The sequence below is a fragment of the Larimichthys crocea genome, chromosome V, assembly GCF_000972845.2.
Source record: "Larimichthys crocea isolate SSNF chromosome V, L_crocea_2.0, whole genome shotgun sequence".
Classification (NCBI taxonomy): Eukaryota; Metazoa; Chordata; class Actinopteri; family Sciaenidae; genus Larimichthys; species Larimichthys crocea.
The window spans coordinates 3,166,448-3,190,249 of record NC_040015.1 but is presented as its reverse complement, the minus strand read 5'-3'; the positions used below and the strand labels follow the sequence as shown (position 1 = coordinate 3,190,249).

At 40.5% G+C, this 23,802-nt stretch overlaps 1 non-coding gene across 1 annotated transcript; it reads right to left on the bottom strand.

Moving 5' to 3' along the window:
* Positions 1-3,900: 3,900 nt before the first annotated feature.
* trnan-guu (transfer RNA asparagine (anticodon GUU)) lies at positions 3,901-3,973 on the bottom strand. Its single transcript has one exon. It is a non-coding gene; the product is annotated as a tRNA-Asn (tRNA).
* Positions 3,974-23,802: the final 19,829 nt, after the last annotated feature.

The following is a 23,802-nucleotide window of genomic DNA, read 5'->3' as shown; positions in this document are numbered from 1 at the left end:
GTCTCAAAATTACGTCATCGCGAGAAAAGCAAAAAATGGATCCACAAATGCTGACTCCACACACAAAGTCAGGGACATTTATTTTCAAATCTCGAAAATATATTTGCAAATCCACATTTATTTATACAAATTCGTTTATTTATTTGTATGTCACATTTTTATATTTGTATTTTGTATTTGGATATTTATAAATGTATGCATATGTATACACATCATATTGTACACATTAAAATCTTTTTGAGACAAAATTATCCCCATACGCTTTAGACCAGGTAAACCATACAAACACCTCATTAGCATTCTCATTGTTTGCACTTGATGGGCTTTTTGGTCTCCCAGTGTCACAGATCACAGAGTGGAGAATGCAGCTGGTTTGAGTACTGTATACTATACAGTAGCCTTGTGATTTGAGTGTGCCCATGAACATGAATTACTCCTTTTTATTTTCGTCCATTCCATAGGCTAAATGGCGTAAATGGAAAGAATATTGTAGTGACCCGGAACAATGAAGCTACGAAGGAACTGGTTTTGCCAAAAAACAATAAAACAGGCAAGCACAGCAGCATATAACATTAACACATTAGCTCTCTCCCCGCTCTTTTCTACACACACATCTGAACTCCCCCCCCCAACACACGGGTCCTCAGCCAATCCCAGGTGGTTTGTAGTATATATGTTATGTTTTTATTCTACATGGACACCACTGTTGATTTTCCACTATGCCCCCCTCCATTATAATAATACACCGCACAACTTTTGAAAGTCCAGAGATAAGTCTGTTGCAAAAGGCCTCGGTGACTCGTTTGCCAAAATGTCTGTATGTCCTCGACGAGCTCCTGTTTTGTGCCTGGCTTAGCCTCCTTGTGAATAAAATCTTTCATGGAATGCCTAAATATATGTTTGACGGTTTCGTAAGCTTATACTGCAAACTTTATTAAAACCAAAAATACTTGACTTATTTCATACTTGATTCGCCCGTAATTCTTTCCATTTACGCTTTACGCCATTTAGCCTATGGTCACTGTTTACCAAATCAACAACATCTAGGCTATGTTACGGACGTTACAAGCTGAGTTTTCTTTAATAACAAGTTTATGTTGGCATGTTGTTGTTGTGTGTGACATAGAGTTGCAGATATGAGCGGCTGCAGCGCTGCCTCAGTGTTATCTTATCACAATTTTTTTTTTTCCCATCAACTGATCAGCTGATCGGCTCACCCCAGCGTATCTGTTCAGATGTGTCTTTAGACAGTCTACGGTGAGAGTGGAACATCACTGCTCCTCCCCGTGGACAAATGAGGCATTGCAGCTGGTTTTCACACAGACTGCTTAGGGGCGTTTCCAGTCGGGGCCTCACTGACTACGTCATCGCGGGGGATTACATTCGGTCACGGACCAGCAAAGGACCGTTCAAGGACCAGTGAAGGACCAGTCACGGCCCCGTCACGGAAACACGGGAACTTTTAAGTTGCTACATCTGTATTCTACATGGACACCACTGTTTATTTTCCACTATGCCCCCCTCCATTATAATAATACACCGCACAGCTTTTGAAAGTCCAGAGATAAGTCTGTTGCAAAAGGCCACGGTGACTCTTGTTTACAAAAACGTCTGTATGTCCTCGACGAGGTCCTGTTTTGTGCCTGGCTTAGCCTCCTTGCGAATAAAGTCTTTCATGTGTGAGGGCTGGCATCTACATTTAGATCACCGCCCCTTTCAGGTGGGGCCAGAGGTAGCTTCCCGCCTTTATAGGGACAGGTGAGGGCAATTAGTACCTCTTTGTCTGAGGCCTGGTTGTGTGGCAGGGTTGCTGTGGCTGTGCGAGTAAGGGAGATTGAATGAGAAAGATGTGTTATATTGCTTTATGGGGAAACTAATGAGGACTTTTGTATATTTAGTTGTGGTGTGACTGTCCTGAGGTGATCCAGATTGAGCTCTGTGGTCCTGTGCTGAAGAGGTATGTGTTAGTGAACTTCGGAGTTTCATTAAACTGTAAACATATCTAATATAATCATCTCTTCAGGAAAAGACTCAGCTCTTCCCAGTTTTAAAGCAGAGTGAAGCCCGGCAACTATTGTGTTGCTCTTCAGCCAAGCCCCCACATTGACTGAGGTTTAAGGCCAGACTGCTGCTTTGCCTGAGCCAGTTTACCAAGGCTGTTGACAAATGTGTTGACTTACACAGTTGAATACTATGGAGATGGCTGAAGATTGTCCCTTTCTATGTGTATGTTTGATTGCACCTTACTGACATTTGTGAACCTAAACCAACTGAATCTGTATCCTGTGTCTTTTTTGGAGTTATTAGGTGTCAAGTATAGTGGTCACCTCCCTGGAGTGTATGTTAGTTTGTCTTTGCAGTGGTTGCAGTGATTTGTGTGCACACGTGGTGGTTCCTATTTGGGTCTGTGATAGAATCTCCCCGCAGTAAGTACCCTGTCCTGCCTATTGTCGTAGCAATTTTATCCTCTGTATTTCATGATTAAGCCATTTGCTATTTATATATTAGTAGTTTTAATTATTTTAGTATTGTGAAATAAAATAACTTGGACTAATCTGGCAGTTTCTCCTTGTTTTTCAGGTCCATTGCCATAGTTCTCTTTTTAAAATAAATATTCCTTGACTTGAACGCACGTCTCCCACTCTTTTTGAACCCTTTAAAACTTGTGTCCACACTCAGATGGTCGGTATCTAGGGCTGATATAGCCCTCTTCTATTTGCCCCCCTTTGTAACCTGGGTAGTGTCACACGTGGAATGCCTAAATATGTGTTTGATGGTTTTGTAAGCTTATATTAAAACCAAACATACTTGACTTATTTCATACTTCATTCACCCGTAATTCTTTCCATTTACACCATTTAGCCTATGGTCACTGTTTAAATCAACAACATCTAGGCTATTCTGTCCTCACTGTACATAATTACTGAAGTGTCTCTCTCTCTCTGTCGCTGGCTCCTAATCTGCATGTAGTGAAAGCCACAGCTGGACATCAGTGTCCATCATACTGTACAGTATACTGTACTATTAATATGGCCACTATGGCGTTCAGAGGAGTACTCAGAAATCAAATGTGTTTCATACTGCAGGCTTCAGAAAGCATCAAACATATCTCTTAAAAAACAGTTACGGGGTGTTCGGTAGTGTGGTGGGTTGTGCAGGTGCCCCGTGTGTAGAGGCTACAGTCCTCGCTGCAGCCGGCCCCGGTTCGAATCCCACATCGGACGGCCCTTTACTGTGTGTCATTCCCCTTCTCTCTGCCCCCTCCTTCCTGTCTCTCTTCAGCTGTCATATCCATAAAAGGCCCAAAAATATATAGTTAAAAAACGGACGTTACGAGCGGAGTTTTCTTTAATAACAACTTTATGTTGGCATGTTGTTGTTGTGCGTGACATAGAGTTGCAGATACGAGCGGCTGCAGCGCTGCCTCAGTGTTATCTTATCGTATCTGTTCAGATGTGTCTTTAGACAGTCTACGGTGAGAGTGGAACATCACTGCTCCTCCCCGTGGACAAATGAGGCATTGCAGCTGGTTTTCACCCAGACTGCTTAGGGGTGTTTCCAGTCGGGGCCTCACTGACTATGTCATCGTGGGGGATTACATTACCGTCACGGACCTGCGAAGGACCAGTCACGGCCCCATCACGGAAACACGGGAACTTTTGAGTTGCTACATCTGTATCGATATATGCATTCATTTTTCAGTAAAATCAAATGACAAAGTCACCTGAGGAAAAAATAGCAGAAGCATGTTCTGCTGTCAGATGCCATGTGATGGCAATAAGAGTAAAGCCCTTGAATATCCTTGAGAAATTTTGGCAGTTCATTGTGGGTATAATTCAACACTACTTCAGGTGAACTTTTGCTTCTCAAGGGGTATCTCAAAGCAGAACATGCTTTCATCGTCCCTGGTGGGCTTGAACCACCAACCTCTCGGTTAACAGCCGAGCGCGCTGGCCGATTGCGCCACAGAAACATGCCTTGCGTTTGTACTGTTTTCCTACCAAATTGAGCCAACCAATAGACACATTAATTTCCACCAATCAGAAGATTGGTTCAGTGTCCTTGGGCAAGATACTGAATCCCAAATTGCTTCTGAAGGCTGTGCCATTGGTGTGTGAATGTGATACATACTGTAAAGTGCTTTGAGTGGTTGGAAGACTAGAAAGGCCCTATATAAGTACAGTCCATTTACCATATCTCACAGCAGAACATGCTTTCATCGTCCCTGAGTGGGCTTGAACCACCAAACATCAGTTAACAACTGAGCTGCTCGCTGATTGCACCCCAGAGACATGACTTGTGTTTGTAAGGTACAGCCAAATTGTCTCTCTTTCCTGAATCACTTCAACTGACAGTGAAAATGAGATCTCAAGGTCAAATAACCGTTCAAAAAGAATTCAAGGACATCCTGACGAATCATCATTGGTTGTCATTAGCTTGGCTTGACATTTTTAGTTGCCTTGGCTGCGCTCGATGTGAGTGTTTTATATAGTCGGGAATGACGTACTACATAAAGAGAACTCAAAAAGAGGCACAGCTGGGATTTAAACCCAGGATCGCCTGTTTCCAAGACGGGCACTTTAACTAGCTAAGCCACAGCGCCATTTTTTACTTCAGTGTTTCATGTAAACATTTGAATAAAATTAACAGCATTAGCATTTTATAGACACATTAATTTTTCAGTAAAATCAAATGCATGTTCTGCTCTCGGATGCCATGTGATGTCAATAAACAAAAGCCTTTGAATCACCGGATAAATTTTTAACAGTTTAGTCTGTTCTGCGTACAATTTAACACTTACTCAGATGAACTTTTGTTTCTCAAAGCACAACATGCTTTCATCGTCCCCAGGTGGGCTTGAACCACCAACCTCTTGGTCAACAGTGAGGCTGCTGGCCGATTGCAACCTCCTGTAATCATCATTGGTTGTCATTGGCTTGGCTTTCCATTTTAAGTATAACTACTTGGCTGCCCTCGATGTGAGAGTGTTTTATATAATTGGGAATGGTCTACTGCATTAAAAGAACTCAAAAACAGGCACTGCTGGGATTTGAACACAGGGTCTCCTCTTTACAAGACAGGTCTTTTAACTATCTAAGCCATGGTGACATTTCTTGATAATGTTTTAGAGTTTCATGTAAAGATTTGAATGAAATTAAACCAGCATTTTATAGACTTGCATGTTCTGCTGTCGGATGCCATGTGATGGCCATGAAAGCAAAGCTTTTGAATGAGCTGTTTTGGCAGTTCATTGTGGGTACAAATCAGTACTTATGTGAACTTTTGCTTCTCAAGGCATATCTCAAAGCAGAACATGCTTTTACCATCCCTGAGTGGGCTGGAACCACCGAACTCTCGGGTTAACAGTCGAGCACACTGGCTGATTACGCCACAGAGACATGCCTTGCCTTGGTGTTCTTTTCCTATTAAATTAGCTCTATTATTTTAGTCTAGTGAATGTCAACTGGCGGACCGCGGGCCACATCCACAGACTTATTCGGAAATACTACTAATATAATATTCTATAATATATATATATATATGAAAGGTAGCCTTAGCCTGCCTTCAATCAAAACTGACAACAAACTAATTACTCCATTTGAACATTTATTTTATTGTTCCACATGCTTATTTTATCTGTCAGAATTGTCCTTGCTTTGGCTTTTTTACCCATACAATAGTACACTGTGTGGTGTCTCAATAACAACCGTTAACATAACAGAAAAAAAATGACATGCGAGCCTTGAACATCGGCAAATATAAATGATAAATAAAAGTGACAGGCCTCAGTTATTACAAATGTTACTTTTTATATCAAATTAAACTAGTCTGTGATACAACAAATAAGACAAATAAAGTAAAACCAAGAAAATCACAAGACCAAAATGCTCACATTTGGTTAATGTAAGAAGTTCCATTTCCTGTCCGACACTATCTTTTTCACATCAGGCTTGACAGCTGTCAGGCTTATACGCAAACAGTCCTCCAAAGACTGGTTTGACAGTCGGTTCCTCTCATACATTTTTACTGAGTTCATTTTTGAGAATGCAGCTTCACAAGTGTATGTGGAGCCAAACATGGTGAGCACACACATGGCCAATGTCTTCAGGGTGCCATACGCTTAGGGACAAGCCACCCAAAAGGCGCTCAGGTTTTCAGCACCACGGAAAGCAGCCCTCATGTCACCAGCAGCCTGGATGTCAATCAATTCACTTTGAATAGCTGCCTCGTCCAGCGGCATCAACTTCCTCACATTAGCAGAGAATTCTCCACCTGGGCTGATAGTGAATGGGTCACGCATGAATCCAATGACATCCCTGGAAATGAAAAAGTCATCAAATTTGGCAGAGAAATGTTCCCTTAGCGGTGTGATAAATGTCTTCAGGTTCTCTGTGACCTTGTTGTCACCCACTGTCTTAAGTGTGCTGAAGTGCAGCAGCCTACCCGACAACAGATCTGCGTAGAAAAGATCAAGTTTGTTTCCAAAGTTTTTCCACCATATCCACCACAGTCTTTTTTTCCCCTGTAGTTGTAGATTTAGTGCATTGTAAATATGTTGGGAAAATATGTCAGTTAAAAGTGCAACATTGCACATGTATTCTCTTTCTTGCATGATACACAGGTGGTCAGTTGAAGCTTTTGATTTACTTTGCATTAAAAAATCCACAACTTGATCCCTGAGTTCAACGAAACGCTCCAGTGCTTTGCCCTTACTGAGCCAGCATATGTCGTTGTGGAGTAAGATCTCATCATGAGAGGCTTCCTACACAAATTCGGAACAAACGGTGCTGTGTGCGTAAATTCCCCCTCATGAAGTTAATTATTTTCATTGTTTTGTCCATAACCTCTTTAAGAACGCCACTTAACTTTGCACACAGCACATTTTGGTGAATGAGACAGTGAAGTGTGTTAATGCTGGGAGCGATAGTCTTAATTCTGCTCACTAGTCCCCTGTTTCTGCTAGTCATGGCAGGAGCACCATCTGTGACAACCAGGTTGACTTTTTCAAATGAAAATCAATGTTTTTGAAATAGCTCCTCCAGTTTACCAGAGATATTAGCGCCAGTGGTAAGGCCCTTCAGTGGAATCAAGGCCAGCAGCTTCTCTTTGAAATCTTTACCATCAAAATATCTGATGAAAACGCACATTTGGGAAATGTCAGTATTGTCGGTAAACTCATCAATAGCCAGTGATATGTATCTGGCTTCTTTGATCTCAGCAATTACAAGTCACTGGACATCCCCTGCCAAAACATGGACACGGCGAACAATGGTTTTAACAGACAGAGGTATCTGTTTAACAGATGCAGTTATCTTATCCATAGATTTGTCAGTGGCAACTTCCTCCAGAATAGCCACCATGCACTCCTTAAAAACCTCAGCTCTATGGCCACCGCTCATGCGTCTAGTTACAATCGCTTGTCGTCTCATTCTTCTTATAAAGATCCCCCCCCCTTTTCCCGTACTCATATGGACCCCCTTTTTTTTTTCCTTTTCTTCCTTCTTGTTGCATTCAGTGTATGGTCACCCCCCTTGTGCATATAGCCCGCTGTCACAACAGAATCACTTTGTCCCTATATCTATACTACCTCTATATCTCTAGATATCCATATATATATACTATCTATACTATATATATATATATTATATTATAATATTTTGTTAATTTATTATATTTCACAAAAGCATTTGGCCCTCACAATGCCTGGCAAGAAAAATTCTGGCCCTTGTACAAATGTAGTTGATGACCACTGCTTCAGTCGGTACCATTGACCTTTAAAAGTGAGATCTCAAGGTCAAATAACTGTTCAAAAAGAATTCACGGAGGTACTGCTTTAGAGGAATCATCACTGGTTGACATTGCCTTGGCTTTCCATTTTAAGTATAACTACTTAGCTGCACTTAATGTGAGAGTGATTTCTATCGTTCGGAATTGCATACTACCTTAAGAGAACTCAAAAAACAGCACTGCTGGAACTGCTGAACCCAGGATCTCCTGTTTACAAGACGGCCACTTTAGCCAAATTTTGGCAGTTCAGTCCGATATCTCAAGGCAAAACATACTTCCATCATTCCTGGGTGGGCTTGAACCACAAAACCTTGTTTTGTAGTGATGTGTTGGTCGCGAACGATCCGGTTCTAAGAGCCGGCTCTTTGAAGTGAACGACGGGAGCCGGCTCCTCGTTGGGAGCCGATTTAGAGAGCCGTTTTTTGTTTGTTTTTTCACTTCGGTGCCTCACTGTCTCCTCCCCCTGACACTCTCCCTCATGCCATGCCTGTTCTCCGACAACTTGACCAATCACGTTCGGCTTTCAATTAAAAAAAGTGTAGAAAAAGACAGAAAAAAAACTTTTTTTCTCCACTTTTCTGTGTGAAAGCTGCACTTAATTGGTCAAGATGTATAGCAGCATCCATGGCAGGGGTGACAGACAGACACACACACACACACAGCGGTCGCGGAGGACAAACACGACAGGAGGGAGGCGAGAGACATTATTTATTACATTATTGCATTATTTTGGGTGATAAATTAATTAAATAGTTAGTACATTTTATTTATATAGCACATTTTTACACCACATGCACTGACCAAAGTGCTTTACAATGTAAAAAATAAAATAAAATATAATAACATTTAAAAATATATATAAAATAATAATAACAACAGCAATAATAATAAAATAATAATTAATTAATAAAACCAATTAATAAAGTGTGAGGAGCCGTTTGGGAGCCGAAAGAGCCGGCTCCTTATAGTATGTAGAGCCAAAAGAACCAGCTCTCCAAAAAGAGCCGAAATTCCCATCACTATTGTTTTGCTGCCCACAGGTGGCCAACCAACACACATAATACAGCTTTAATGTGCTGCAGCCTAAAATGTGTTTTTTGTTTGTTTGTTTGTTTGTTTGTTTTTCATTGTTCCTTCATGATGATAATTGTTATTATCACTATTATCTAGAGTCAGTGTTTATAGAAACATGGTGGTTTAACATGCTGGACTGAAAGACTAGAAGAGGACCAACATCTGTCGGTATAAAAGGTTCATTCTTTGTTACAAAAACATAGAAATTCTTATTTTCAGGTGATTATACACTAATGAAAACAGAGTTGTAAATATTATAATTATGTCTGTCATATTCTGTAAATAGAGCTCCCTAAATCTGACCTTTAATCATTTATAGAAGATTTAAGTCTTTCTTCATCCAATGAGTCATGACTCATTATTTTATGATTACTTGTAACATTATATTATGCAGAGTTAACTAATAAAAAATAACCATTGTACCAGTGTTTGCTCCACTTACGGACAATTTACAGTTTACTGCTGTGTACAACGTGTCACGTGACACAGCACTGACAGGACGTGAAGAGATGTTTCCTCTCAAAGGCCTGTATTTCTACTGTAATAAGGTAACCATCCACTCACATCCACAATCTTGTAATCTACAGCTTGACTGCTCTCAGGGGATCACAGAACCGTTAACATTTTATTACCAGACCTTAGAGACCACAATGATGAATTCAGTTTCATCAGCTTGTGCTTTAACACTTTGGCTCCCTGATGTCTTTTTAAAAGCCACTGCTCAATAGAGAGTATATGAGGTGCGTCCGCATGTAAAATGTCACTATTAAAAATGCCCATAAAGAGAGCGTCTCCCATGGTCCTTTGCAGCTGAAATCTCTTTCTCTTCATCTCTTCCTCTATGAGGCTGACAGACCTTTCATCTTTCTTTTTCCCCTATCATTCCTGAGTGAGGTGAAAAATGAAAGGCAATAGTGTCTTGCTCCTGGGATGGGAAAGAGGGAAGTGGAGCAGAGCCATGGAGCTCTAAATGAGGCCAGCTGATTGGCTGATGAGGCTATGCAAAGGCTCCAGGGAGGAAATGAGGAAAGTTAAAGGTAACTCTTCGCTGCACGCCACTGGCTAAGAAGACATGGTGTTTAGATAAGCATGATTGCAGACATTTAGAGGAGACCACTGTGGGGGCTCAGGTTATACACACAGCATATATTTACATCCTGACAGGAATCCACTTCATATTCTTTACACGTCATAAACTATATTCCAAATTTCCTAAAGTTAGTCTTTGGGGGAAAAAAAACAAACAAACATACAAAACAGAATTATGAGATCAGATTGAATCTGCTGTGCACAACATAGCTTATTATCATTATTGTCGATGTTATTATAAGAAAAAACATACAAACAATGGTAATAATTGTAATGATGATCTTTGCTATTATAGCTCTAATTGAAACAATAACAGTAGTGATAATACAGAGTGTGTGTTTGACTGATTGTGGCTCAGTGTTTATTTTCTCTGAGCTTGTTCATGTGTGTCTTCTCCTGATCAATCCTTTTATATATGTGCATAATATAGAATAGTGTATGTATATCAAGTTCAATGATGACATGATTTTAAGTGTTTGAGCATTGTCAGTGTGTATTTATAAGTTGTTACAAGTGCTGCTGGATTGTCAATGTGTTGGAGTAAAGCAGCAGCTTATGGGTTGGCCCTGACCTTATTGTCCTCACTCGTTTTGTGTTTTCACTGTGATCACCTTTTACCTGCTTCTTGTTACAGTAGCTCCACTGTGACACAGTCCACTTTTCCATGACAACAAGCTAATCATTCCAAATTGTATTATCAATGTAATACAGTATTTAATATTTTCTGTGGTGTTTCATTGTTTAGACCTGCCAAGGGACAATGTGAATTAGCTTAAAGCCTCCGTGCTAAAGCTTAAGGATATAAGTAATGTTAATAACATGATATGAAAAATCAAATGGACAGCACAAACCTTGACGTCTGCTGTTCCAGACTCCCCCCTCAGCTTTCCCAAGTATGTCTCACAAAGAAACACCAAACACGCCACATCATTTCTAACAGGAATACACAGTTCTTGAAGCTTTGCAAACGTCACCATTTTCCACCATTATCAAAATATGGAAGAGATATACATTCAACTCAGTACCTCCCCTTTAACATGCTATCACCATTGACAAAAGTGATGATGTCTTACAGTTCATAATGAGCTCAGGATTGCAGGGCGGTCCACTCCCACACAGTGATTCCGCATGGTAGGAAAAAATACAACAGACAAAGGAAATGTTATGAACTCCATAATGTAATAAAACCGTGTGATGAAAATGACAATAACACTGTGTCACACAGGGATTATTGAAATATAATGATGTGATTTAATGTGTCCACCATTCACAATATGAAATAAATATATACTATCAGCACCTACAATGACGTGCAACATAACCAAAGACTGTCTTTTCTGATCTGATATCTGTGGTGAATAATAAATTGTGGACACACTGTGTTCTTCTCCTGCTCCTTCAATGGAAGAGAATCACTGTGTGCATCTTAAATTGTCAGATAAACTGGTTAAAGATGATTTTAAATAATTCATAATTATATTTATCATATTATGAAGGTGATGATATTTTTATGCGGACCTAGTTTTTGAAATCATGAACAGAATACTCCCACAAAATCATCTTGTTTCATACAGAGAAGGAAAGTCAACCAAACTAAATGACAAAATATGTTTTTGTCCATGTTCTGTAGAACAACGAATACATCTATCTGCAAACTATATCATGAATGTGTGTTTCCAAACTGTTACTGATCACAGTTTGAAACACAAACACACACACACACACACACACACACACACACACACACACACACACACACACACACACACACACAGTTTGTGTGAAATCAAGGTGTGTTTAAGGAAAGCTCTTAGTTTGGATTGAAATGACAACTTCATGAACATTATGTTAACGTGTGATGCTTTGTTGACCAACTTCACAATTTTCCACAAAGAAATTAAACTCTCAGCACCTCCGCCCTCTGACATGGTATCACCATCAACAGAGTAGATGACATCTTAGAGTGCACAATGAGCTCAGGGTTGTGGACCGTCCCCTCTGACACAATGATTTCCCATGACAGGTAAGATACAACAAACAAAGGAAATGTTATGAACTCCATAATGTAATGAAACCATGTGATGGAAATGACAATGAGAGACAAGTGACAAATGTTGCAGATGAGTCTACTTTGTCATACATGGATTGGTAATATGCTAAACCTGCACAGGTGTTTCATATTAAAAGCCTTTCAGCATCTCACAGGACATCATCCTCAGCTCTTAATGTGAAACATCTGCATCTGAGTTTTTAGGTGCAGTAGTAAGATTGCAGTAACACAGGTCAAAGTGTGAACACACCTGTACAATCTGTGTGGTGTGTCCAGAATGAAAGAAGGAATCTAGCTCATCAGTCATCACACTGTGGTCCCATGTTCAATCAATTCCAGTCGCACAGGACAAAGTCACATCTGCAAGGTGAGAACATCGGACACCCCGGACTAGAACTGATGACCAGACAGAAGTGAGCCACCTTGCTATGCCAGGTCTTCTGTGGATTTCAGCTTCCATTTGCCAGAGTGTCCCTCAGCTCAGCAAAGCATCTGTCTCAATCAATGAGGCCAATAACCACAGGCTCCAGACAGCTTGTCTGTCTGCCACTGTGTTGTCTCTGACATTCACTCTGCTTCGCCGTCTGAAGTTACCGGCCGCTGAAAGCTCTCACTCAGCAGTGGGCCAGCCAGCAGAAATCATTATTAAAGCCTGCGGGTTGATAGCATCTCCGCACAATGCAACTAACTCACGTCTCATGTGGATAGAAGATCAAAAAACAAGTGTGTGTGTCGATGTGGATGTAGATTGATGACTTGACACCGTTTTGTGCTTAGTTACAATAACGATAATGCAATTTGCTTCAGTGGCGAATCATGTGTCTAATCCAGTCCATAATTCAAATGTACAGGCACAGAAATTCACCTGGCAGATATATGTTCACACCTGAACTTCCGTGAAAACAAGTAATAATTATGAATAAAGAAATGTAAGACTCATGGGAGTCACGATGTAAGACCTGACAATGATTTGTGATTAAACAAAACCTAGAGCGGGAAAGGTTGTCAGCTTGCGGGGCGGGCATGGAACAGATTCAGCTTTGAAGCAGATGCCAGCTTTTGGAGCTTGTGAGATCCATCAGGCAGACAGGATGGAAGACGGTAAGCTGCCGAGAGGAAGTGAGCACAGCAAAGATAAATGCCTCCATGCTGGCTTTTGGCTCACCAAGGCCCTCCCATTGCTTCTGCAGCAGTGGCTGAACAACTGGGGAAGAGCGGGACAGAGGTGTGGAGGAGTCAATGTGAGTACATCTACTCTACACTGAGGTGGAGCAAATGATTTTCTGATAATCCCTGGAAAAGCTGTGACCACTGGAAGAAAGCTGAGCTGTATAGGGCCACAGTGTGACCGTGTAGATGTGGTTAAGGCCATATAGTCAGTATGCACATGATTGTTTTAGACGTACATGACAAAGTTTTCATTTTCAAATATGAATCATAGGCCAGATCTGTTAAAACTGTGGGGGAAAAAATGTCTAGATGAGTTAACACAAAGCATTTAAAGAGCAACAGTTATGTTGGAGTCTCTAGTAAAACAAAAACCAAAAAAAATGGACTTTTGAGTTTTTGTGTAGCTCAAAACAGAGAAATTGGACATGATGTAAAATGAAGGCGAGCAGCCACGCTTGGTCAGTTTTAACAATAATAAATAGTCTCAGTACTGAGAACGAGGAGAAACATGACAGGTCTCCTCGCTCAGAGACCAAACAAGGTCTTTTTTTTTGGTGCCCATGGGACGCTGAAGAGTTTTTAATCTGGCCATGCTCGTTACTCCTGAGTTGTTCCATTCCCCCCCCCCCCCCCCCCCCCCAACACACACACAGTGAAGTCAGTGGCTGGGTCATGATTTCTATCTAATGCATTTCTATATGTTGTGTTTTTCTTTTGATGTAAAAAAGAGACTACCTGACACATTTTTATTGATATTAAATTATGTTGATGTTGTATGTTTCCGTGTTCATGTTTCACATCTTACTGCGCTTCCCTATATTTATCACTTTAGTTTAGGCATGTGTACACACTGGTATATTTTTTATATAGAAGGTGCTGCCATCCTGTCTATGTTCTTATATTCTTCAGAAGTGTGATGAACTGTACTCACTGTGTTCATGGGACTTTTATATATTGTTTGATCTGCTTTCTTTCTGGAGACTTGTTGCTTGAACTAATTGCCTGTACTAAACCTTTATTATTCTGGATCTTATGTGTATGGGATGTTATATTGCAGTCTATTCTGTTTTGTATCTCTTTGAATTGACTTGCTCTTGGTTTGCCCTGTTTCCTGTCTTGGCCAGGATTGCCTTAAAAATGAGATTTTTAGTCTCACTGGGACCTTTTCTGGCTAAAGAAGAAAACAACAAATGAAGCAATCACATTCGGTTTGACCTTTGAACCGCAGAAAATGGCTGAGGAAGCTATTTTAGATGTGTGTGTGTGTGAAGTGTAATGTCTCACTTCTGGCTGTCTGGTACTGGAGTTATAGTTTATGACAAATATATTATTTCACACAGATCTGTTAATACACACAGCCGCCACAACAACTGCCATGGCTGGTCCTGGTGGTTGGAACTGTCACTTCATTATAGTGCGTTATGAACCATGTATTCACTGTTCATACACTGCACATGAATGATAAATATTGGGACTTAAAGCCATGTGTTCTAATCTCCTAAGGCAAATAAAGAAATGAATGGTATTTTTTAGGATAGTATTTTCTTCTTCTTTAACATTATTCTTGCTCCCACGGTAAATAACAACACATAATGTTTATTTTCTGGTTTTATATTTTTTTAAATCTATGTGTACTCCTCAATCCAAACACACTGAGAAAATATCAATAAGGAGAAGACAGTAGTAAAGCTGGTGAAAGCTTGGCTTCTCACTGAGGCAATTAGCTGAGTGCAAAACAAGGCCGCCCCAACACTCTGAGCAGTTGGCTGCTGGATGAAAGGAAACACTCTCACCTAACATCCTGATCGATATGTGTGTTCTCTGGTTGGCCGTGTCCCACAGCAATTATCACACACACACACACACACACACACACACAGCGACAACACTGGTTGGGTCGAAGTACATTTGACCCACACCCCTCCAAAGTCAAATAAAAAATCCACTCCAGCCTCATCTGCTCTCACCACAGTGTGCTGACACACACACTGCACACATACACACACTGTGCACACACACACACACACACACACACACACACACACACACACACACACACACACACAGGACAGAACAGATCATAATATAATCACCCTTCAATTACCAAATTCAAGACTATATTTCTATATTATTATCAGACTTTACAACTTCAATGAGAGGAGGAAGTGGAATAAATGAATAAAATGATGACATGTCATATGCGTTTTTTTTTGCACAGGAATGAAATGAAACTTGTGCTTTCCAGCAGGAACAGCCTCTGTGTGAGCAGTCCAGACAGTATATGTGTGTGATGGCACTCCTCACAGGTGCACATCATCTTAAAACAAGACAATGATGATCTATTATTATATCATATATCTCTCAGTCAAGGTTACAACTCGAATGTGAGGAAAGACAGCATAGGATTGACGTTGACTTTTGTTTATGTATTGAATGTACTGTATGTTGATTAGCTGTCTTTGTTAATAGCAATGAAATATTCAGCCAACTCATCATGTAAATAATGTTTCATATTATATATGAATAAAAGATAATCCAGCTGAGCCAGTGTCAGTAGACCTGATGGAGTTATTCTGAGGCATAAATCTGCAGCCGTAGCTGGATAATGTTTACATGTGCAAGCCATGTTGGCCAGAGTGGAGTAATATTGCGACTTTGTTCATGTGAATTAAATTTTAAAGAACTATTACAACTTACTGCACTGCAGCAGCATTTTACATGCTTCTTGACTGCTGTAGCAGGGTTTACATCAATGACGATATAAAGCATGGCAGAGCCTGAGTGGTGTCACCCACAGCTTTCTGAATCTGAAAATAAATGTTGCTGGCTGCCGCCCTGTTCGATGTACTGCTCCGTCTTCCTCCCGTCTAATATAAATACCGGCAAAGACGTGGATCATCAGCTGATAATAAGCCATCTGTAACATCATCTACCTGTCAATCAAACAGCGACGCTATTAATTATGTGCTTAACTTCGGGCCCTAATATCATCTGAATGGATGAGTTAAACAAAAAACTGCCCCCCCCACAGTTGTCATGAACAGGAAAATTAGCTACGGAGACCAAACTGTTGTCTGAACAGGCTGTAGACTGTTTATTTCTGCTGTGAAGTTGGCCGCTCATGGAGATTGACTCACTTCTGCAGCCTGCCTCAAGCTGCCACTCGAGGAGTTTTTAGTACTTCCACATTGGCTTCATTTCACAGCACCGGAGGTTACTGCTTGATTTACACACACATCCGCCAAGGAGCTATTGAAGGTGTGTGTAAAGCCGTTGAGTTCTGTTAGAGCAGTGGGTGAAGAATCTGCTGCGTTTGTTTCATTTGCTTCAAGAAATGCAAATCTATTGATGCTGAGCTACTGCTACTATGATAATATGTAGCAGCCTCCATTTAACATCTCCTATACAATGAGGGCCTCTAATGTGTGTGTGTGTGTGTGTGGGGGGGGGGGAGTTTAAGCATGTCTGTTTCCAAGGTGAGGACAGTGTGCTGTGTTCATCAATCATGCTTTTAGAAACCATTATTGTCTGTCTCTGTAACCTCATGGGAACATGTAGGATAGAAGAGTTAGACACTCAAGGCTGAACATCCAACGTCATCAGAGTGTGTGTGTGTGTGTGTGTGTGTGTGTGTGTGTGTGTGTGTGTGTTCATGCTATCTGTTCTACTTGTGTGTGTCCGTGTAGTGTCCCTAAATGTCTTTGCTTCCTGGGTGACAGGTGCATCCATCAGCTGGCTGTAAAACAAATATCCATTTTTGACAAAATGAAAAAAGGAGGTGTCAAGGATTTCAAACACAAAAAACATGTATTGTACCGTACACCACCTCACAATGAATGAATTTGTTCTGAAGCTGAAAGGAAAGTGGCTTTATTTTATCATTTGCAAAAATGAACTTACTTTTCATTGCTGGAAAGATCAGTCTAAAAAGGAATTCAGTCAAACTTCATTTTAACACAAGACACCATTCTCTGTGTTTCTATAGTTGCTATTTGATGTCAGGCACTGACACAGGAAGTGTGTGCAGACGTCACACACTATAAGTCATCAGCTAAGTAAAGCACTTATTTCGTGTTTCTCTCCTTTATTTGCTGGGTGTTTGTGCAGGAGATTTTTCGAGTGTGAGTCAATCAAAATAAGCAAAGTCAGAGCAGCGATCAGCCTGACAGACACTTTAATCCAGACGGCTAGAGTACATAAGGTAACCATAATTACTGTCACTAAGCAGCAGTCACTCATAAGCTAATGGGCTACATTTTATTAATATGTGATATGGTTACAGCTCATGATTCTAAAATAGATGCAGTGACTACAAGTTGTTTAAAGTTTAGAGATTTGTCAGAACATCAATGACACACACACACGCACGCACACACACACAAAACACACTCGCTGAGGAGACAGAGAGGGGGAGAGAGGGGAGGTTTGCATGCACAGATTTAAAATGCATGATTTCTTTAAAGAAATGGTGAAAACTATATACTGTATTTTATCACAGCCGGACCTGCACAAAAAAATGATTGTCAGATTTTCTAATTTCAACAAATTATTTGTACAAAATCATTTACTGATGTCATTTTTTCAAAAAATAAACAGTTTGGACTAATTAGATCATGTAAAAAATTGAATGATTCTGTGCAAAGCCTCCAATGACCAACAGACATGTGATAACAACTCAGTGAAAACCTAAATGAACTACAGGTGTACCTAATGAAGTGGCCCTTCAGTGTCAGTCATAATCTCCCTTTTGGTAACACTTGTGGTCACCTGGAAAAATATATTTGTTTTGCAATTTAAGAAAACTTAAGTAAACTTACCTTCTTTATGATTCATGTCATTATAACTGAGACTTTTCTGAGCTGTCTCTACTTGTAGACATGACCGTGCTGTTTTACACGCAGCACTCACAGTATATATTGCAGTGAAAAATGTGAATGGTCATTTGGTCAATTACTTAAAGAAGTAGTTCAACATTTTGAGAATCAACCATTGTTTGACAGTAAATAAGCATACTTCACAACATATGACACGGCAAATAATGACTTGATGTGGATATATTCCTGCAAAAGCATGTGACTGTTTTGAGACCACTGTTAGCAAGTGGCATGTCAAGATTTATTTTGAAATACATTACAATGCTGAAGTTATGATGTAGATTTCATATTTCATTCACTGTCTGCAGCACTGCTGCAATGCGATGGTTGACCTGTCAGAACATTCTTGACGAATATTTTGGTGCATTATGAAAATATCTGCTGCCGTATGCTTCTGCTTTAATGATTTTACTGTAAAATGAGGAACTTTTTGGGTGGTTTGTGTCTCTTTCACAGTGGTAGGAGCATGGTGTGTGTGTGTGTGTGTGTGTGTGTGTGTGTGTGTGTGTGTGTGTGTGTGTGTGTGGTTGATAAGTATACCGTGCATTTTTCAGTAACTGCTGATAAATGAGGACAAAGAGGAAATGGCTTTTCAAAAGACGGCACTCTGAGAGCACTCTGATGCTGATGACAGTGTTTTTAGCTGCAGTACGGACTCTGTTAAAACAGTTATTTTCCTGACAGATTTTTTTTAAAGTTCTCTCATTTCCACTTGATAGTTCTATTTTTTTTCGTTCCTCCATTGTTTCCAACTCTTTGTGGTGTCCTCACATGTTCACATCCCTGCAACTCTTAAGGAACAGCGTCTGACAGGAAGCCTGTGGGCTGTGACCTAGAATTTAAAACAAGAGAAAACCATATCTGCAACAATCAATATTGTTTCTTTAGCATGCTTTTTGTTCTTTGTAAGAGAACATTGGCAGTCTCAACTGGTCGGATTTACATAAATGTGGGTTTTAGGGTCTGAGAACAAAGATGCTGCTGGCTGGGATAAAAAGCGCAGAGCTATGTGGGAGTGAGCCCTGAGGCCAAACGCAACAATTGTTCCATACGGTGCTACAGTTTACAGATTGAGGGCCAAAAGCAGCTGGATTGGTGACCTACATGCCACTGAAAAAAAAACTGCTCCATGAAATAAATCAAGATGATCTGATCCCTGTGGAAGGATTAGAAGCAGATCATAACATACTTCCAGGACAATGAAAATATGTAATCAAGTAAGAGTAATTATGCTAAACTAAACTAAATCAACAATGCAATATAACATATTACATTGTTGATTGTATTATAAAATGAGAATAAATTGTAAAGACAGTATGATTCTTCATCATGAGTATGTAGACAATATACATATGATGTTTAAATGGACTGTACTTATATATCTCCTTTCTAGTCTTCTGACCACTCAAAGCACTTTACACTACATATCTCATTCACCCATTCACACACATTCATACCCTGATGGCATTAGCTGCCATGCAAGGTGCCAACTGCTCATTAGTTTGAGGAGCTAGGCATTCACACACATTCACACACTGATGGCACAGCCTTCAGGAGCAATGTGGGGTTCAGTATCTTGCCCAAGGAGACTTCAACATGCAGACGGGAGGGGATCAAACCACCGATTTTCTGATTAGTGGACGACCCGCTCTACCTCCAAGCCACAGCTGCCCAACATATTTATATATGATAAACAGAGTCAGGAGGCCAACAGCTGTGTTATGTTCTAAACAGCTTCCCCATTATCACACAGTGAGTTCACAGATGTGAATGTCACATGTAGACTGTAATGATGCCAACATGTTTGACAGAGCTATGTCGGGACAGACATTGACGAGCATTGACATTGACTGACATTCTGCCAAGTAAAGGTACTCTAGAGTACCTTTACTTGGCTGCCTAAAGACATTTTACTCTAGTAAAAGAACTTACTAAAAAATATACTTACTTTATATAGTAAAAGTAGGCCAGCTAAAGTGCACTTGAGTAAACGTTACTGCGACATCATGTCAATGAATCCCCATGTTCAAACCACTTTCTGTGGCACTTTGCAGCCAGTGCATGAAACTGATTATCACTTATAAATATAGAAGTGCCTTCTCCAGTGCAGCCTCATGAGAATCCGACAGAAAACAACAACAAAAACAGACACCATGACAGTGCAACAGGCATTATTAAGCCATGTTAATTACACAACCTGACATTTTTTAACAGAATTAAAAGAAGACACATCAAAACAACAAAGACACACACACACAGAAAACAATTTGTTGCCAAGCAACATTTTGGTTGTTGACATTCTCCTCTGTCATAACCAGTCCACTTAGCCTCTGTGTCCCACTATAACCAGTCCACTCAGCCTCTGTGTCCCACTGTAACCAGTCCACTCAGCCTCTGTGTCCCACTATAACCAGTCCACTCAGCCTCTGTGTCCCAACCTTCATCTATACTGATGTTTTACTTGATTGCAAGCACTTTACTGTTAACCACAAGGGGTGAGCCCCCAACATCTTCTGACACTCGGTCAGTGAACGTACTGTACGTATAAACATGGATGTTTTCATTAATGTGTCAGCAGAGATCAGAGTGTCTCCTCACTTTTTCATGTGTCTTGACACAAAAGTACACAAAAAAAAAAACACATTTAAAACAGCAGATTTGTAGCCGGACAGCTAAAGAATGAGCTGCGACTCAATCCAAAGCTCTGTAAAGGTGAGGTAAGCTGCGCTTCAGCTGATGATACACTGTAGGTTCATCACAAGTAGGTTAATCATTTCATACACCATTATAAAAAATATCCATTATTAAATCCATCTGCTGACGTGATTCAGTCAAATCTTTCTCTACATGCTGCAGCCTCTCTTCTCTTGGTGTTACTGTTAATAAAAGCATCCATTGCACCATATGGCTGCTGAGACCCCGGAGACGCCAAATAAAAAGCCTCCATACTTAAGGAATGTTGCAGAGAGCAGTCAGGGGAGCCATTTATGTGTCTCAATTAACAGCAGTCTGCCAAAGCTCAAAGCCCCTCGCCAGAATAAATGACTGCAAAGTTTATCGGAGCATGCATGTTCAATTTAAGCCAGTGTTCTATTAAAAATATGATTTGGGGAAGCAGCTGTGATTGGATGGAGACAGAGATCATCTCTTAACTGTGTGGAATGATCAATCTGTGGACAGTCAGAGCTGCTGTTTACAGGGCTGTGGTTGACATTAGCATGGTGCAATTCACTACCTTCATACTACAGCTCTGCAAAACATGAAGACACCACTGCAAAATGATCTGCTTCTCTAGTGTGACTATATATGTAGGCGTGTTTAATTGTATAAATGACTGACAACATTTCTGTTACATTCTAAATAAAGATATATAATATGTACACACTGCTCAACTGCTAAAATAAAGAGATACAGTGTTTTCAGATATTGAATTATGCAAAGATGCTTCTTGCCCACCATGACCCTGATGAGGATAAGTGGTTACAGATAACGAATGGATGAGATAGACTTTGGTTATTTCTTTTGTTGGTTGGAACAGCATGCCCTCACCCCTTGTTTCTCTTACAGTTCTCTTGTTTTGTTGCATTTCTGCAAAATTAGAAATAAATAATTTATTTTACCAAATACAGCTGGTTTTATGTTCTTCCTTTCTCTACATGACCTGGGTTCTAACAGCTGTATAAGGATGGAGGAAACCTGACTCACTGTATCCCTTTCCTACTAAAGTCAGAACTCAACCCATTTTTTCCTCCTTTCTTTTCAACTAAATAAATAGTTTCTTTTTTTTTTCCTTTCTTTTTGAGTTCAGTTTCAGTGGACTCAATGGACTGCTGTTTATGATAAACTTGGCATGGTCTCCAGAGCTCTATAAAGACCGACTAATATTCCAGCAGTTCCACCTGAAGCACAAACTGGTTGAGGCCAAAACAAATCAAAGATGTCAGGGATACCAAACTCCTGACAGGCGTTAAATCCTTCCTGGACAGAACAACTCCATTCAGCTCCAGTGAAATGATAGTTCAACGTTTTGTCTCTGTGTTGAACAAGTGTTTGTTGCAACTTTTACTGCAGTGCTTTGCTGTAAATCTGGCTCACACAGTGGACTTAGATTAAACTATTCAGAACGGGAGGATAAACTGAGGGAGGAGGAGGGGCAGTTAGCTCCGGGGTGGTCTGCAGCAGGCTGTAGCGCTCTGTCCTGTTTTTATTTTATTTAAATGAAGTCTCATTGTCTTTCAGAATTCTTTGGCGGGTAGAGAAGAAAAAACATTTTGATATAGTTTCTTTTTTTTATTCATTCCTATAGTGCATATACAGATAAGAGGAGGCATTTGTATTGTAGCAGCCTTTACCTGTCACAAAAGCTTTTATTAAAACTAAGTTATTCATCAGAGATTGGAGCAGATCATTGTTGACTTGCGGTTTCACAGATGTGACCAGTTATGTGTACGTGAAAATGTAATTTACCAGGAATTTTCCAGGAAAGAACTTTGTGTAACGTGAGAGTAAAACACAGAAATGTTCTGAGAAAGCTGACTTCAGTCAGTCATGTTGAGTTAATGAGCAGTTGTTGGTTTCCAGATTAACTGCTTAATTTGAACCCAAGTAAAGATTTGTTCAGCATCCACTTATTTCTGGAAACTTCAGTCCTTTTTTGTGTTTGTCTGGAGACAAATTAAGACATCTTTGCTTTGCTAGTTAAAGCTTTCTATAAATTTACATTTACACATTCATTCTTTTGTGCAAAATATTAGGACTCTTGACCATAACCTGTGTGAAAAGAGGGTCCAGTGCCATTAATGTCGACACTGCTGTGTGTGTGAAATGAAATCTATTTACATAGGGTAGCACTGTGTGCCTGTTCCCTCTGGCTCTGCTGACATTTTCCTGGGCTTCTTTATACCCACTCTGCAGAATTGTGGCCTTCTAGGGGGGCTGCTACAAATTGAAGGAACTAAACTCAGTCAGACATGTACCTATGTGCTTAGGTTCCACAGTATATCACTGTTGAATACAGTAGTATGGATTCTGCACGACTGGTTGAAACTAGTTCATACAGAGGTGCTGTAGTGTCTCCAAAGTGTATCTCAGAGTTAGTAACACTAGAATCCCTGGAGTCCCTGCTCCATAGAAAGGCTAGAATAGTTATCAGAGGGTCGGTAACCTCTGTAAGAATGCAGACAAGAAGTACTCTTTGAACCATACATATATGTTTCAAAAGCACGAAGAGGTTTGATCCTCTTCGTGCTTTGCGGTAACGTATTGTGTCACTTCCGGTATCGGTGTTGTTGCCACGGTGCTCTCTGCTCTGCTCACCTGAACAGATTTCCGTATATTTCTCACATCAGCGACTATCTACTTATCTCTGCACTACTCTTTGACTTGTTCTGTCTGTGCATAAACAGCTCTCTGAACTCTAGTAACCACAATCTGATAGTTTCTCCAGTTTCTGTTAGCCACACTAACTAGCCTAGCTATAGCAATGGCGTCTCTCTCCTCTCCTGCTCTCTCCTGCCCTGTGTGCCACATGTTCAGTTACTCCTCGTCCTCCTTTAGTGATAACGGTACTTGTAATAAATGTAGTTTATTTGTAGCTTTGGAGGCGAGGGTCAGTGAGTTAGAGGCACGGTACCGCACCACCGAACAGTCATTAGCTGCTATAGTTAGCCAGTCCCCTGTAGCCGGTGCGGTACCGCCACAGGTAGCTTCAGTTAGCTGTCCCCCGGTAGTTCCCGAGCAGCCGGGAGGCTGGGTGAC